General features: G+C 45.2%; 1 protein-coding gene across 3 annotated transcripts in view; it reads right to left on the reverse strand.

Moving 5' to 3' along the window:
• Nucleotides 1-18,462, reverse strand: part of OTUD7B (OTU deubiquitinase 7B) — a 153,001-nt gene that overhangs the window by 92,614 nt on the left and 41,925 nt on the right. Inside the window, exon 1 of one of the 3 annotated variants that reach the window (XM_068253206.1) lies at nucleotides 8,954-9,095. The exons of the other annotated variants lie outside the window; for them this stretch is intronic. The gene's annotated coding sequence lies outside the window, so the exon portion shown is untranslated. Of the gene's footprint in view, nucleotides 1-8,953; nucleotides 9,096-18,462 lie in introns of those variants that run through there. 3 annotated transcript variants of the gene reach the window in all.

Here is an 18,462-nt window from a genome sequence, read left to right on the forward strand (position 1 = left end):
ACATATCTGATTGTGACTGTATATATGAGGTGTACACAGAAATCTCTTATATATACTAAATAACATCTATGCTGTAAGAATAAATCCTGATGTGTAGCCGTTTCACTAATAGAGATGGTCAATGATATGGAAATAATTCTGCATTGATGCTGGCAAATGTATGCACTCTCTTTGCTCATGAAATCAAATAATTTGATATGTTGTTAAAATTTGGTTTGGTGACTATAAATGAAAGGGTATCTGAGACGGATGAAAAGAAGAGTGTTATACATACCTGGGCTTCTTCCAACCCCCCTTCAGGCTAATCAGTCCCTCGCTGTCCTCCTTCACCACCTGGAACTTCTGCTATGAGTCCCGGTAATTCAGCCAGTCAGAGCAGTCTGGCTACGTGTCGCTTCCACAGCCAGGGGCATTCTGCACCTGCGCAATAGTGCTGCGCAGGTGTAGTACGCCCCCGGCGGCGGAGTGTGTGCATGCGCACTACACCAGACTGGCTCAAGTACCTGGACTCATAGCAGAAGATCCAGGTGGCGAAGGAGGACAGCGAGAGACTGATTAGCCTGAAGGGGGCTGGAGGAAGCCCCAGGTATGTATAGCACTTTAATTTCATCTGTCTCAGGTTTACTTTGGTACACAGTAGTACTATACTCTACATATGCACTCCCCACAGAGCTGCAGGGAATCCTCTGAGAATGTTGTGCACATTGAATAGAGAGGTGTTGTCTGTCACCCATAAACCTTGTTCAGATTGTGCATGAAGAATGTGTAATAGAGGAAGAATCTCCTCATTCTCCTGCAGAGTACCTGCACATCATTCTTACATGCACCCACAGTTACATTGCCTAGGGCCTGATAGATGTTCTTTGTTCTGGTCTGTACCTTTTACAAGTACTCTTACCAAGGACTAATTTTAGTCTAAAGGGAATAAATATAGTAGTCTACATATCCTTCTCACTTCAGTTGTCTTGTAAAATTCCTAAGCGTTGGCAGTGAAGAGACGAATTTCACGTTACATACTGTTAATCAACAAAATTGTAATATGCAAATTAGAGGAGTCGGAGGAATCCTAAACTGAGGAGTCGGAGTCGGTGGATTTTTGGACCGACTCCACAGCCCTGCTATTTTCTGAGAGTTTTTGCTCAATAGAAGGTATAGGGAAATCGCAAAGCGCTTGAAAAAGCGTCAGGAAGTGAAAAAAAAGCTGCTACAAAAGCGCTTAAAACAACGCTTTAAAAAACCCTCAGTGCACAAACGCGCCGAGGGGGGGGGGGGGGGGGGCGACATCCACAAAATTTAATTGGCAGTAATTGAGATTTTAGATGTGAACAAAGCCACAATGTGCACGAAATCTGCTTGCATGCCAAAATCACTTCCATCTCATTGACAATCTATCAGCTGGACGCTATTGTCATTTCGGATGTGACCAGTATGCTCATGATGACGTGGGTGCCTGTGCAGAAGACACTGACCCATGAGAGGGGGGGGGGGGGGGAAGGGGTCGGCGATCCTTAGAGGCTGCCACCGGGAGAAGAGAGGAACTGTGGTGAGGGACACCAATTAATTCTAGGGACTGGAAGAAGCCCCAGGTAAGTAAAGATAGATTTTATTGCTTGCCTCAGATACCCTTTAAAAAAAAAAAAAAAAAAATCAGGATTGGCTGCTTGGCAAAGCTCATCTGTTGCCTGGTCAGAATTATGATGCCCATTAATGACACAATCTTACCACTTATATGTAAAATTAGGAACTACCTAAAGTATCCGTTCAAAGGATATACACTCAGTTCACCGTTCTACTGGTAAGACCGTGAACCCTGTACTTACAGTTTTAGTATTTATATAGCGCCGACATTTTACGCAGCGCTGTACAGTATATATATATATCTATATCTTGTCACTAACTGTCCCTCAAAGGAGCTCACAATCTAATCCCTACCATTGCCATATGTCTATATTATGTAGTGTAAGTACTGTAGTCTAGGGCCATTTTTTTTTTTTTTTTTTAGGGGGAGCCAATTAACTTATCCGTACTATGCCCTACATGTCAAACTTCGGTCCGATGGCCAAATTTGGCACTCGGAGCCATCAAAATTTGTCCCCAAAGTGATTTCCCCACTTTGCATTATGTTTGGCCCACTCTTGACCACTAGGGAAGCTATATTGGAGGTGAAGCCCTAGATCACCAAGGAATCTATATTGGGGAGGGAAGGGGAAAGCACTAGACACCAGGTAGCTGTATAATAAAGAAGGGAGAGTTGTCACTAGACACCAGGGACCTGTATAAGGGGGGAGGGAGAGGGTGCATTAGGCCCCATGGAATTGTATGGGGAGGGAGAGGGCAACTAGACACCAGGAAACTGTAGGGGCAGGGAGTGGACCACTAAAAAACAGGTAACTGTATTGGGGAGGGAGGGCTACTAAACACCAGGGAACTGTGTAGTGGAGGGCCAAAAGGCACCATGGAACTTAAGTGTGTGTGTGTGTGTGTGTGTGTGTGTGTGTGTGTGTGTGTGTGTGTGTGTGTGTGTGTGTGTGTGTGTGTGTGTGTGTGTGTGTGTGTGTGTGTGTGTGTGTGTGTGTGTGTGTGTGTGTGTGTGGTCACACAACTGGACAAGGAGGTTGGCCCGTGACTTGGTCCTAGTGTTTATTTTTGGCCCACTTTGAATTTCAGATCGACACCCCTGCTCTATGCTGTGGCTGCTACAGGGGTTTTCTACATTCACTTAAAGGGAACCAGAGGCCCTCAAAAAAAGCTTTTATACATACCTGGGGCTTCCTCCAGCCCCATACGCACGGATCGCTCCCACGCCGCCGTCCTCTGCTGCCTGGATCCGCCGGTACCGGGTCCCGTCATGGCCGCCAGTCGGCCGGCAGACGCGGCCAATTGTCCGCATCACACGGGACTCCCTCCATGTATGTACGCGTGAGGCTGCCTGCTGCGCAGCCTCACGCGTACATACATGAGGGAGCCCCTGTGATGCGGACAATTGGCCGCGTCCGCCGAAAGTGACGGGACCCGGTACCGCCGATCCAGGAAGCGGAGGATGGCGGCGTGGGAGCGATCCAGGCTTATGGGGCTGGAAGATGCTCCAGGTATGTATAAAAGCTTTTTCTTTTTTTTTTTCGTTTCTCTCTGGTTCCCTTTAAATGCATGCAAGTGGGTAGTCCATAGAGATTCTGAGCCTAGATCTTCCTGTCTGGGCTCATGGTCACATGACCAATGACTTTCGGAGGTGTAACAGGAACTTGTATCCAGTCATGAAATATACTGTAATCAGAACAGGGTGTGTGGAGGCTGCTCTGACAAACAGCTGTTCTAGGCTTTAAAAACAACCCCAGGCACAAATCTATAGTCGTCATGTGATAGCTCGGCAAGCACAGTAGCCAAATGTTACTCCTATGAAAATGGAATCCTGAGGAACTACAATTTCTGTTCTGAACATGTATTCATATGACCTGAAGGAGCCTAGCTGAAGGAGTTGAAAGCAGGCACAGTGGGTGTAGAGCCGAGCAGCAGTCCAAACGTCAAGCCGTTTGAAGTCTGCAGCTTGTCTCTGTTCTAAAAAGATAAGCAACAGCATACCGGTAATAACCTTTAAAGAAAAAAAACATTTGTTACAGTCGATATAAATCATGCAATAAATATGCAGCATGTCTATTTCCTGCCATCATGGAAACAGATATAGGGTTAATATCCTGTGTTTACAAATTAGCTGCTCTGCCAAGGACTGCAGAAATTCCTGAGCTGGCACAACTAAGATAAAATCACACCTGTGATTAGTCACAGATGAAAGGGAATTAGGCAGGCTAAACTCTAAACACACACAGGGTGCATTTCTTTCAGTTTCCCTTCAGTCCTGTTCAAGAGTTTAGGTCCACTTTAACACCAGCATACCATGGAATTTATACAACAATAGTCTGCCAACCAGTGCCTACACGGGACTAGAAATAAAACCGGTGTTGGGAGTCAGATTGTAATTGGGTCTGCTGTAACTCTAAGTGTTATTATAGAGCGCTCCCTTTAAGGTAGAAGACAAAGAGCTCTTCCAGCGGCCTACACCCAGTCATGCCGACATACTCAGCTGCTGGAGGCCTCCCTCTCACCAAAGAATGTCAGGGTCCCTGAAACTGAGGGATGGGATTGTGGCTGACAGCACTGAGGCTGCAGGCTGGACCCCCTGCCACTCACAACTCGTGTTTACAAGAGGCTCAGGCCCAGCCAACAAAGACACACAAATAAAAGCCTGTTCTTGGGCATATCTGCACAAAGCACATGATGACTATTGTACTAGGCACATATTGTGCATCTCCAGCATCCAAACACTGAGGAGTTTCACTGAAGCGTCAAGGACAACAGCCTGGCACAGCAAAGACCACTGTTCAGTGCCAATAGCACCAAATGTATACTGTTTAAGGGATTAAAGCAGGGGTCTCAAACTCGCGGCCTGCGGGCCATTTGCGGCCCTCGATACATTAATTTGTGGTCCTCGCCGGCAAAAGCTTCCTTATAGTTCGCTTCAGTGCTCCCAATTAATCTGCCGCATCCTCGCCGCTAAACGAGGGCTGCAGAGCCCCCAAATCGCCCGGGGGGCCATCCGCCGGCATTTCCTGGAAGGGGCAGAGCTTTCAGCTTCACCTTTGCCCCTCCTGACGTCAATCGCCGCACAGATCGCCGCCTTTCCCCGCCCCTCTCTGTGAAAGAAGAGTGAGAGGGGCGGGCAGAGTCGTGAAATTCCTTATGCGGCCCAGCCTCATCCTGACTGCCTCCTGCGGGGTCCCAAACTGCCTCATGATCACCAAAGTAAGTATACTCTATTATGGATTTTGCTCTCCTGAGAAGACAGGAGAACTCAGTCTGCCTACTCACCAAGATTGAAGATTCTTGGCCAGCGGCTCCTGCATTTCCAGCCGCAAGCTGCAGAAGGAGATTACCTGCTCATCCTTTACATTTCCCACAGCAGAGCTACAGAGCACCTCTGTGCAGCAGTCATGGGTAAACAGTTACCTGAAATCATCTTGAAAGTTGGGTTCCAGCAATGTTTTTCCCAGATGTGCATGCACCTAAAAAGCCACACAATGGCTGACTGATCTGGCAGATATCTGTGAGATCAAAAAACTAAAGGTACCCCTACATCTAGCATTTTGGCAGCCAAACAGCCAATAGACAGCTCTGTTACAAACTTCAAAAAATGGAGACTGCACACCTGAGGAAGGGCTCCGCCCGAAACATGTTGTGTTTGTGCCTCTACATGCTTTGAATACAGCTGGTTGCTGAAGCCTTTTGTGTGCAGTCTCCATTTTTTGAAGTTTGTATCACGGTATAGCAGGAGTGGTGTACCTGCAGGAGATCTGCACCGGCACGAGGGTCTATGCTAGGCCTAGTAGGTGGGTAACGTGTGAATCTTTGAAGCTAATAGACAGCTCTGTCTTTGATCAAATATGATCGGAGAGAGATGTACTGGCCGCCATAAACCGCAGGCCGATTCCTGTTCGATCTCAACATGAAATATTTAGAGAATCAGACTCATGACGCCGTTTAACCGATCGAGCATGTTGGACCAAGATTTTCCAGCAACAAATGGTCACATAGTTGATAGGGTATGCTTTTTGTGGCACCAATTTGATAGTGATTATCTAATTGGATGGTCGATTGGCAGCCAAATCTAGATGTATGGCCACCTTAAAATAGACTACACACAGATTTTCCCCAGCGGATTCTATCACTCTGAACCTGCCAGAAATCTATAGCCGAACATACCAAATCAATTGTAATTTTGATCGATCTACAGCAGAAGTCTATCAAAATTATGAGGGTATGGAACATGTTGGTAGATCGGACAAGTTAGGAGAGATCAAAGGCGCATATCGTTGCACTTTATCAAAAGCACAATGCTGCAGTGCAGTAGATTTCAAACAGGTTTCATGGCGAATTCTATTGAAAATCTGTGTGCAGTGTGTGGATGGATTTGATCCCTCTCTGATCAGATTCAGATCAGATAGGGATTGATCTGTTTGTCACACTGGATGTCAATCTCTGCAGGTATAGCCACCTTTACAAAAAAAGAGTGCAAGTGAACACGGATCTTTCATGGTGATAGTTTTCATCCATTTAAGTCCCTTGGAGCAAACACATGATTTTCTTTTTCCTTCAGGTCCTAACTAGATGTTTAAAACCCCAGTGTAGTTTCCTGGCACATTTGCTGCAGTTCAACTGCATTGCTTGTACATTCTGATCTAATCATAATCTGCCAAGTCAATCTGCCAGTGCATGGCCAGAGCCACAACCTTCTTCCCTCCCACTCTGTAACTTCATTACATACCTGTGATCTGACTCATAAATGTGACCTGTTATCGACACATCAGGTCTGATTACCTACTCCTACCTACAGATCAGATGTGCACATGGCACAGCTGTGTTTCAAGTCACAAATGGGCAATGCTAAATATATATTATACTGTATATACACACACACTTTCCGTATCCAAGTTCTGTGAAATGTACTGAACAGATTTTCTTACTAAAGCAGAATACAAAAAAGCAAGCGCTTAGCAGTATCCCACATGGCCATGTAAAGATTGCAGAGTACATACGTCTTGCTGCTGGCAAGGGGACCCTGGGGACATGCTGAGGATTAGTTGACACTGAGCCCCAGGCGGATAAGAGCTTGACAAGCCAGACGCGGAGGAGGTGTGGTGCACCCCAAATAACACGATTGCTGAATCAACTAGATTAGTCAAGTTACAAAACTCCATCACAATGGCAAAGTTCCCTTTAGTCTACATCTATATTACTGAAAGTTTATAATTATATATTTAGGGATATATATGCGGTTTGCCGCAGAGTGGAAAAGGCATGCGAAAACACACACAATGGTAGACTGTGGGCCACACACAAAAAAGTCAAAAATTATTTGAAATTTTTTTTACTTGTTAATTATAAATAAATTGTTGAAAAAAAAATGGAAACTTAAAAAATTGCATTATAAATGCAATCTGAACCCCTTGATAAGCGTTTGAATCCTGGCTCAAGCCAATATGTAAAACAGTAAGGAGCCTTTTGGCAAGGCTCCCTACTGATCCTGGTTTCCTGTGGAGCGCGCCTTAAAGAGAACCCGAGGTGGGCAGAGACCTGTTCTCTGCCTCATGTCAGGTCTCTGTGTCCCCAAACCGCCACGCTATAGCCCCCTGAGATTAGCGACAATATTTGTCTCCATCTCGGAGGTAAACACAGGGAGAGGGATTCCCAGACAGGGGCGTTCCTGCAGGGTTTCCAGAGCTGCCATTGGGCAGCTCTCTCCCTGGCAGCGCCCCCGCCTCCCTGCACGATGTGAGAGACATACAGTTTCTCCTTGCAGCATTGTGCATTTAACGAACGTTAAAGTGGGCCAATGCGGCACACAAGAGCGGCGGGGGAGCGGTGGTTTTTGTGGCTACCTGATCCGCTCAGCCCCCCGGATCAGGTAGCCGCCTTTTTTTTTTTTTTACCCCACCTCTGCCTCTCTAAGTGACTGCAGCTCTGGTGCGTTCCATCTGCCAGGAGAAAAGCACCATATAAATGTTCTGTCTTATCTTACTGAAGCTCATGGATCAGCAGGACTGCTGGGAAATAAAGCTGGTAGCCTTGATATGGTTGTCTGGTTTCCTTTAAAATGACACCTTTCACTAGAACAAAACCTGCTGCAATAAAGCAGGAGACATACCATAATAGATATTAAGCTTACCAGTGCTGAAAACACAACCTTTGATTAGTAATATAGATAGAAAGTATGCACGGACGCACATTACAAACTCTGCACTAAGCCACCGCCCACACTAAACTGGGAGGTGTGATTTTTGCAAAAGTCATAAGGCTGTTTTTGATGGCGCATGCTCGATCCTGCATGCAATGTCCGAAAAATAGAAACTTTTTTTTTCCTGGATGAGTTTTTCGCATCTAAGGAAAACAGGCCCACAGCAGTTCATTACTGTGCAAATATGTGTGCCGAGAAAAAAAAAAAAAAAAAAAAAACCCACACAAATCTGCACCTACTGGAAACAGGGCCTAAGGGGGAAAAAAAAAAAAAAAAAAAGGTTAGATACTTTCCTCTGTATAGGTAATTCTCTGGATTGCCCTCCTGCTTACCAATCCAGCACTGGGAAGAGCTTCCAGCTACACATGCTACAGTCTTAGGGTGCATACACACCTCTTCACTAAGGTCGTCCCTCGGGGGTCGGGATCCAACCCCCTAGGACGATATTGCTGGCTGGCCACGCTTATGTGGGCAGGGTGCAGTGCAAACAACGTGATCGGCTGTCACAGGGGTGAGTTGATCTGCCCGGCAGATAGTTTCAGCATTGGGGGGGGGGGGGGGTCGGCAGACGCTGTACACACGCCTTTCGGCTGAGGCGGTCGTTAACACCTGCCTTAGTCAGGCATGTGTACGTGCCTTTGTACGCCAGTGGATTGTTTTATCATGCTATAGGTTATCTCTATTTCTGTGGCTTAAATTATCCAGGCTCACAGCTAGCTAAAAAATGTATACAAGCTGCAGCTCCTGAGGAAATCACATGACCGTACATCTGAGCAGCAGCCAAAACTCTACAAGCTTTTATTTTCAAAACACACCGATCACATGATCACAGCCTCCTCGTGCAAACCTGATGGACTGGAGCTGGTTTAACGATGAGGCTTTAGCTTGCAGGCTGGGAAATCAGCTTAGCCTACAAGTGACCAGAGCTGGCCTGCCTGCAGCAGATGGCACGCCGCTACTCACCAACCAGGAAACATAAGTCTCTGCTGCCGTGCACCTTGTTCCCTGCCACACTCGTGTACATAACCCTCTGCCGAGTGACAGGCATGGGTCACACCAGGGGAGACAGAACATCCCAAACACCTGTATATATTCAGCAACAACTAACAAGCATCTTGAAGTGGACCTGTTTAAACTGGGCTCCAGCTAGATAAGAATAGATCATACCTCTGCTACTGTAGTTGGGCGGAATGATGGTGTCCGTAGATAGAAGAGTGTTTGATCATACTCAAGGCATGAGCATTAAAACCCTAGTTCATGCATAACAAAAGAGGAATCAGGGATTATTGCCTTCCCTCACACAGCTTGCCTATTTGATGGAACTGTTACAGAAAAATAATTGCCTTTCTAAAAGTTGTTCTATGTGACTATTATCCCCTTGGAAAAACAGCAATTGCCAGGAGAGTGAGCATTGCTTCCTCAGGTAGGGAAGAGCCCTCCATCTGCAGCATGAAGCTGATCACCTGACTCCACCCACCTCCTCCCTCTACTGCTGAGAGATTAAGTAAGTGGTTGATGCAGAGTGGTATAGAGTGTTAAGTTACGAAGAGAGCATGATGGAAAAATCAGGAGTGCAGGGCGACAGGGGACACAGTGCAAAAGGTCATGTGCAGAGGTAGTGAACAGAGGTAGAGTGTTGGGAAAGTGTGAAAGCCAGCAGGCCTAGAGAAAGCGCGTGAGACAGTGATGGGAGAGACAGAAGCACAGGCAGGAGATAGAAATACAGCTCAGGTAGAGCTATGTGGCTTGAGGGTCATTATTCAGCACAATGCAAGCAGTGTCCAGGTAGTAAGGCCACAATCCTCCAGGAGCTGCAAAGCTTGTCTGTCACCATCCTCCAGCTGCCCATAAACTTTGCTATAAAAGGTACAACCGGATTTGTTCTGACAGGATGGACAGAGACAAGCACCTGGATCACCATAAAGGACAACCGAAGCAAAAAACTAATGAAGTCAACAATTGTATCTATCTACCTTCTCCTAAAAATGACTTAAGATATTCCACAGTTTTATTTTGCTTAAATCTACTTTTTAAGTTTTAACTGTTTTAATTGTTTTTGCTCAAATGACACAATAGTTGAAGTATGCCAGAGCTAACATTTATGAACTATTGACCCTTTTTATCTCTTTGGCTCTGAAGCCAATTTCTGCTAGGAAAGTGTTTTATAGTTGGAATTTCTTATCAGTGAGGGTCACACTGTAGTCACTTCCTGTCTGAGTCAGGACTGAGTCAGCCACTTACATACCTGATATTTAATGATTTCAGGCAGAGAAAGAAAAAAAGGAACACAACATAGTTATTTGAGTGCTAGGCACTGTACGTATCATGTCCATCTCATGTCACGTGTCACTTCGGGTATCCTTTAAGAACACTTTCATTAAACAAGGTTACAGTCCTCCTATGACTGAATCCCAAATCAGGAAAGCCAATGTCATCCCCAGGACTGAACTCCTGAAATATAAGCAAAACCAGAAAGAGGATCGTGTCCCTTTGGTTGTCACCTACAACCCACACCTAGAAATCTTGAGGATTGCTAAGGAACTTCATCCCATTTTACACAAGGATCACAGACTGAGAAAGACATTCCCTAAACCTCCCCTCTTGTCATATCGGCAACCACACCACCTAAAACAGATGATTCTCAGTTCTTTGAATAGGCCACAACAAAAACGGAACATCACCCTGCCAACAAAAAAGGTGTGGGACCTGCAGACACATCTACTCCACTGACAGGTTAACGATACCAGGTTCACAACAGGAGTACAGAATACAAGGCACATTTTCCTGTGGATCCACCAATCCGGTATATCTGATCATGTGTGCTAAATGCCCCAATGTATGTACATGGGAGAAAGTGGACAAACTCTGCGCAAATGTATGAATGGACACAAGCACACTATCAACGATACCAAATCTGAACTCCCAGTTGCTACACACTTTCATTCCAACTGACACAGCATGCATGATCTACGTGCCACTGCCCTGAAGGATAGCTTCAAAACGTCAAATGATCGCAGAAGCAAAATTTATAAATTGGTTCAAAGCGGTGGACAAAGGGCTTGAATAAGGACAAATTAGTGCGTGCTGCCTGTAGCTCTAATCAGCTAACATTGCACAAAAAAAACAAAACAAGAAATGTGCAACATGGCACAATGGTCATCACATGCTTCTCCATGAGTTCCCCTTAATATGCCCATTATTATTATTATTATTATTTAGTATTTATATAGCGCCGACATATTACGCAGCGCTGTACATTGTATATATATATTGTCTTGCCACTAACTGTCCCTCAAGGAGCTCACAATCTAATCCCTACCATTGCCATATGTCTATATTATGTAGTGCATGTATCATAGTCTAGGGCCAATTTTAGGGGGAGCCAATTAACTTATCCGTATGTTTTTGGAATGTGGGAGGAAACCGGAGTGCCCGGAGGAAACCCACGCAGACACGGAGAGAACATACAAACTCTCTACATCTCTACATCTGCCCATCTCTACACGTGACATTCACCAGAATGTGTTTGTGGACACAAAATTAGTTATAACTGCTGTTTATTCCCAAAGCAGTCGTTGCCATTTCACAAACAAGCATCATCATGTAACACCCATATTACACACAGACAACATGCATGGTGCCTTTGCGTCCTTGTAGCTGGGAAGGGCTATGCTGTCATTTGGAATTGGGCTTGTCCACTATCCCAGGGTTCTCCCCAGGCTCTATTAGCTGAGTGCTCCATCCGGCTAAATTTGGTAAACACCCGGCTGTCATCAGTTTGCCTCCACATCCTCCTATGTTGTAAGCAGAGCTGCATCTGCCTTGTATTCACCCGGCGTGCCCCACCCAGGTATTTTTTCGTGCCAATCAGCTGAATACAAATTTTGGGGGAGAACACTGTATTCCTTCAGTCAGGTTCAACCAAAAGATTTATCTGTCATCAGTAGATACAAATAATGCAAGCACTAACAGGTTCCCATGAAGCAAACCCACTGGACTACAACTCCCATCATGCCTAGGGAAGTTGCTACACGCTTCAGTGGGGTCTGCACAGAGGATGAGTCGCAGAAATACCATCAGCCTAGACAATTTAGCCCACTCCTCAGCCTTCCTAGGCATACTTGGGTGCTGATATCATTGCCTATAGGAGGAATGCTGCTGACCTTTTTCCAAAATTCCTGACTGCTTACAACTTTTGACTGGCATTCTATGACCAGCCGCACTTTCAGCTATTGGAGGTTTAGTCTTCAAAACACACCAATCGCCAAAACTGACGCTCAGTAAATCAATAGGGAACATGTGAGAAAGTAAGAAGTATGGCTTCATCAAATTAAATAAAACCAAAACCTTGACTGCCTGGCTACAGAACAGGAGTACATGGGAACACCTATTCCAGTGACAAAAGGTCGCCAGCGATCAGCAAAGCGCTGCAGCCCAAGTAATCCTATGGGATTACCCACACCGTGGCAATTGCAGTGGGTTTGCATTTTTGTTGATCGCAAATGTGCTCAATGCAGAATTTTCCCAGGGTTAGTGTCATGATTCTCATTCAATAGAATGAGAATCGCAAAATGCAATTGTGGAAAGATCGCTTAAAATAGCAATGCAAAATCGTGACCGCAAGCGCTAACTAATAGCCTTGGCGAGATGGATTTCTGCAAAGGCTGTCAGCTAATACAGTCTGGCAGGCATCATCTCATCCAAGGCAGTCAAGAGTAAATGGTAAGCAGGCTTTTTATACACTCTTGCCTCTGCCTTAGGGCTAGTGCACACCAAGAGCACTTCTGAGCGCTTCTTAAACCGATTGCGCTTCAAAAAGCGATTGGCTAATGTATGTGAATGGGATGGATCACACCAGAGCAATGTGCTTTTTTCCCCAAACGCAAACGCGGGTCCTGCAGCATTTTTGCTGATTTCTGAGGTGATTCAGCCTCAACGTTAAGTATGTGAAGTGGAAAATCGCTCTGAACAGCGCTAGATCAGATCGATTTCCAAGTGTTTTTGTTACAGAAGCTGTTCAGTTACAGCTCTACTGTAAGAAAATATAAAAAACGCTACACCAAAACGCTCCCAAAAAAATCCCTAGGCACATGCCTAGAATAATCACTTGAAAAACCGATGAGCGTTTGCGATTACGCTAGCGCTTTTTGGTTGGAACTGACCCCCTGGAAAGGGGACAGAGGCCCATGATAGCAATTGAAATGGAAAAATATATCAAGATTTTTTCTTGAATTAATAATGAGGTCACAACTTCATAAAAAAATGCAAGGGTGATTGCAAAAAAAAAAAAAAAAACATCCCGGAGCCCATCATTTTAATTTCCTTACACACTCAGCTGATTTGACTTAAAGTGAGTCCAAGGTTAGAGTGATATGGGGGTTGCCATATTTATTTAATCTTAAGCAATACCAGTTGCCTGGCTTCCGCTGATCCACTGCCTGTAATACTTACAGCCATAGACCCGGAACAAACATGCAGCAGATCAGGCGTTTCTGACATTTCTGTCAGATCTGACAAGATTAGCTGCATGCTTGTTCCTGGTGTTATTCAGATACTACTGCAGCCGAATATATCAGCAAGGCTGCCAGGCAACTGGTATTGTTTAAAGGGACACTTAAACAAAAAAAATGAGTTTTACTCACCTAGGGCTTCCAATAGCCCCTGAAGCTGTCCGGTGCCCTCGCCGTCTCCCTCCGATCCTCCTGGCCTTGCCGGCAGCCACTTCCTGTTCTGGTGACAGGAGCTGACAGGCTGGGGACGCGAGTGATTCTTCGCGTTCCCAGACACATTAGCACCCTCTATGCTGCTATATGGTATATGATATATGCTATAGCAGCATAGATGGTGCTATTGTTGCCAGGAACGCAAAGAATCAGTCGCGTACCCAGCCTGTCAGCTCCTGTCACCGAAACAGGAAGTGGATGCCGGCGAGGCCAGGAGGATCGGAGGGAAACGGCGTGGGCACCGGACAGCTGCAGGGGGCTATTGGAAGCCCTAGGTGAGTAAAACTCATTTTTTTTGTTTGACTTAAGTGTCCCTTTAAAAGAAAAAAATAAGTCAACCTCCATATCAGTCTCACCTGGTGTTCACATTAAGTTTTGATTAAACAACATTTCTCTAACGCTTTTCTCCTATAGGACTCAAAGCGCTTAGACTCTCTCAGATTCAGTAATTACAATACAATAATACAATACAATAACATTTGTAAAGCGCTTTTCTGCCATAGGACTCAAAGCGCATAGTTGTGTCTCAGATTAATACAGGGTTGCAGGCTGGATTGTGTTACAGAGGAGATAGTCAGATGTTCATGAATGCCAGACTATAGAGGTAGGTTTTCAGTTTAGACTTAAATGCTTCCAGGGATGGAGCTGTCCTGATTGGGTGTGGCAGGGAGTTCCAAAATGTAGGGGCAGCATGACAAAAGGCTCTGTCTCCAAAGGTTTTGAGGTGGACTCTGGGGGTGACCATGGTGTTACGTCCTTTTGATCTAAGATTGTGTGTGTGTGTGTGTGGGGGGGGGGGGGGGGGGGGGTGATGCAGTTGCAACAAGTCCTTCAGGTATCCAGGGCCCAGATTGTGCAAGGATTTGAATGTCAGTAAGCCGATCTTGAACAGAATTCTCCATTTTATCGGTAGCCAGTGGAGTGAGCTCAGGGTTGGTGTTATGTGGCAATGGCGGGGTTGGCTCGTTAACAGCCTTGCAGCGGCATTCTGTACTAATTGCAGGCGGCGTAAGTCTTTCTTATGCAGGCCTGTGTAGAGGGCGTTGCAGTAGTCTAACCTTGATGTGACGAAGGCATGGACTAGGGTTAGAAGATCCTCTGAAGGAATTAGGTGTTTAATCTTTGCAATATTCCTTAGATGAAAGAAGGAATGTTTCACAACAGCTGAGATTTGATTCCTGAAGTTTAATTTCCCATCAATCAGTACTCCCAGGCTGCGCACACAGTCTGAGTTTTTCAGGTCTGAGCTCCCTATCCTTAGCGGAGTTGGTTGAGACTGGGGATGCTTTGCTGTTGAGCCCTGGCCCTCGATAACAAGGACCTCAGTTTTGTCAGCATTAAGTTTTAGCCAATTAATATTCATCCACTCCTGAAGCTCAGCTAAGCATGAGTTTATTTGTGGAGTAGGGTCTGTGATGCCAGGTTTGAATGACAAATATAGCTGGGTGTCATCAGCATAGTTTGGTAGTAGGATGAAGTATTAACACAATAAAAATTATAATTTCTGCAAATGTCAAACTGAACAGATGGGTTTTCAGTCTGGATTTAAACATGTTCAGGGATGGAGCTGCCCTGGTCTGCTAAGGTAAGGGGTTCCATAATGTATGAGCGGCATGACAGAAGGCTCTGGGACCAAAAGTGAACTCTGGGTATGACCAGATTATTAGAACATGTGGATCTGAGATTGTAGGGATTGCTATGCAGCTGTAACATTTCTTTCATGTATTCAGGGCCAGATTATGTAGTGAAATGTCAGTAGGCCGATCTTGAACAGAACCTCCATTTTATAGGTAGCCAGTAAAATGAGTGCAGGACCGGTGTTATGTGGCAGTGATGGGGTTGGTTGGCTAACAGTCTGGCAGCAGTATTCTGTATCAGGTGTAGAGAGCATTACAATAGTCCAGTCGGGATGTAATGAAGGCATGAACTAAGGTTAGCAGATCTTCTGAGTGGGGATAAGGTGCTTGATTTTTGCGATATTCTTCAGGTGAAAATAGGATGATTTCAGCAGTGATATGAGTTCTGAAGTTTAAACATTTTACAGTTTGTTACAGTTTAAAAAAAAAACTATACTTAAAGCTATATTTTCAGAACTAAATCTAACAAAAATAAGAATCACCACAGTCAATTTCATTTAGTTGTGCTGCTCTGGGATTGGCTGTACCACATGGCTCCTCAGCTCCAGAAACAAACTCTCTGGCCTCTTCAGTGTGGATTCCCAGCTATGCGAGCAGCCTGTGGTGATGATGGTGTTTAGGAAATAAAAACGAGCGCTCAGCATTCCCACGGCAGGCCTGCTTACAGTATTGACAAGCGAGTGCTTTGTGCACGTGTGCTAAGCAGCCATGACATGAAATATTTGCTCTTCATTGAGAGAGCCATGTCCCTAGAGGGAGTCTGCAGACGGGCCTCTATTCTGGGAAGTCAGCACCACGGCGTGCGCACACACTACTAGCCTGTGCGCGCCAACAGCTGAGGCACAGCCCTATTACATTATCAATCATAACCAAGGGTCAACTGCAGGCTGAGGTGTGAAAGCAGCAATATGCAGAGGCTGTTACCCTATCACAGTAATTACAGCAAAGCCCTAGGCACCAATCCAAGCACGCCATGTCTAAACCATGGGGCCAATTTATAAAACCATAATGACAGTGGAAATTTACGGCTGAGGCTGTAATTGATATCAATGCACAGTTTCAAAGTTTTGCGCATTTACTGTGGCATTTATAAAACTATGAGAAATGAATGAACACTACTGAATTACACTGAAAGAAAACCATGTAATTCCATTATGGAAAGGTTTCCAGCAGGGTTACAGCAGCAGTAATACAGGACACCCCTTCTGCATCCCCCCTCCCAATACACACAAACAGGGTTGCTATTTATTCAAATCAATAAATCCCTCCTATTGTCTTCATATCCAGCGGCACTGTGCACAAAGCATGGTTATCCATGAACTTCAGATACATACCGTATACTGTATGGTAGAGTCCTGGTCGCCCGGAACACAACTACTCAGCAGTCTCAAACAACCAGCCAGTGAACCAAGCATCATTTTTAGCACCCAGGGCTTCTCAATAACACATTAACCCTCCTGGCGATTAATTTTTTTTTGCCAATTAGGCAGAAATACATTTTTTTTTTTTGTTTCATGTAAAGCTACCAGAGTGGTAGCTACATGAAACACCATTAGAGGGCGCATGTGTCCCTCTAGTGCGATCGTCGCCGGCAATAGCAAACAGGGGGAACGCGTATATAACGCGTTCCCCTGTTTGGCTTCTCCTGTCGCCATGGCGACGATCGGAATGACGTCATGGACGTCAGCCGACGACCTGACGTCAGACGCCTCCGATCCAGCCCATAGCGCTGCCTGGAACTCATTGGTCCGGGCAGCGCAGGGCTCTGGCGGGGGGGGGGGGGGGGGGGGCCTCTTCCGCCAATGAGTGCGGGCGATTGGGCTGTACGTGCGGCTAGCAAAGTGCTAGCTGCGTGTACAGCACTTTGAATAGGGTGAATCGCCCCACTAGAGGCAGAGATATCTTCCTGCGCGGCATAGCCCGAGCTCAGCTCGGGCTTACCGCCAGGAAGGTTAAACATGCTTGCCAACAATGTGGCTAATGATAAAAAAAAAAAAAAAACAAACAAAAAAACTTTAACCACTTCACCACTGAGGGGTTTTACCCCATGAACACCAGAGCAATTTTCACCTTTCAGCGCTCCTTCCATTCATTCATCTAACTTTATCATTACTTATCACAATGAAATATTGTTATTGAATCCGGTAAAAGCCATACAGCCAGGTAGCTGACATGTTTCGGACACACAGCTCCTCAATCATAACACCTATTGTGCGGAACCCTTGTTTTCTTTATTAAAAACCAGGACACACTGCAGGAAAAAAAAGTGGCGCTTGGTTCCCTTTAATGGGCACCATTAGGTTTCCGAATATCAGCTGGGAGATTTTATAACTAAAGGGATAGAGATACAGCCACATAGCATTTAGAATGCAATAGTTTCACCAGCCTATATACATATAACAAGGTAAGGGCTTGGAATAAAGGCCTTGCTATGCACAGCATTAAAGAGAATCTGTATTGTTAAAATCGTACAAAAGTAAACATACCAGTGCGTTAGGGGACATCTCCTATTCCCCTCTGTCACAATTTCGCCGCTCCCCGCCGCATTAAAAGTGGTTAAAAACAGTTTTAAAAAGTTTGTTTATAAACAAACAAAATGGCCACCAAAACAGGAAGTAGGTTGATGTACAGTATGTCCACACATAGAAAATACATCCATACACAAGCAGGCTGTATACAGCATTCCTTTTGAATCTCAAGAGATCATTTGTGTGTTTCTTTCCCCCCTGAGGGGGGAGTGCAAAGCAGAACCACAACACTGAAGAACTTGGCAGCCTTCCAGACACAGGCTGACAAGTCTGACAAGGGAAAGATACATTGATTTATTACAGAGATGGTGATAGTACAAAGTGCTGCAGTAAGCCAGAACACCTTAGAATAGCTTTTAGAACTTGTAGGATGATAAAAAACAGGATGCAATTTTTGTTACGGAGTCTCTTTAAGCCTGAGAGGATGTTTTTTTTTAATCAAAAGAAGGAAAGTTTCACTTTAATTACCGGTAGTAGTCAGCAGATAAAGGAAATCAGGCTACAGAAATGATTCAGCCACATTCTGTTAGACAAGAAGAAAAATCTAGGACCAGGGCTGTAAATAGCATTATTATAAATAGATCTGTGCATATATTGCTGAAATGATCCGCCGACGCTCTGTGACACCTCGCTGTCTGTGTCACGAGGGGTCCAGGAGCGACTCTTACATCCGTGGGCTGATCTGATCTTAAAACGATGGAAAATTAGTATAACAATACTAGAGCACTTCACTGCCAACTTGCCTCACTGCTGTGAGCGGCTAGATTGTTTCTGCGAGATCAACAGGA

Source organism: Hyperolius riggenbachi, chromosome 9, assembly GCF_040937935.1.
Source record: "Hyperolius riggenbachi isolate aHypRig1 chromosome 9, aHypRig1.pri, whole genome shotgun sequence".
NCBI lineage: Eukaryota > Metazoa > Chordata > Amphibia > Anura > Hyperoliidae > Hyperolius > Hyperolius riggenbachi.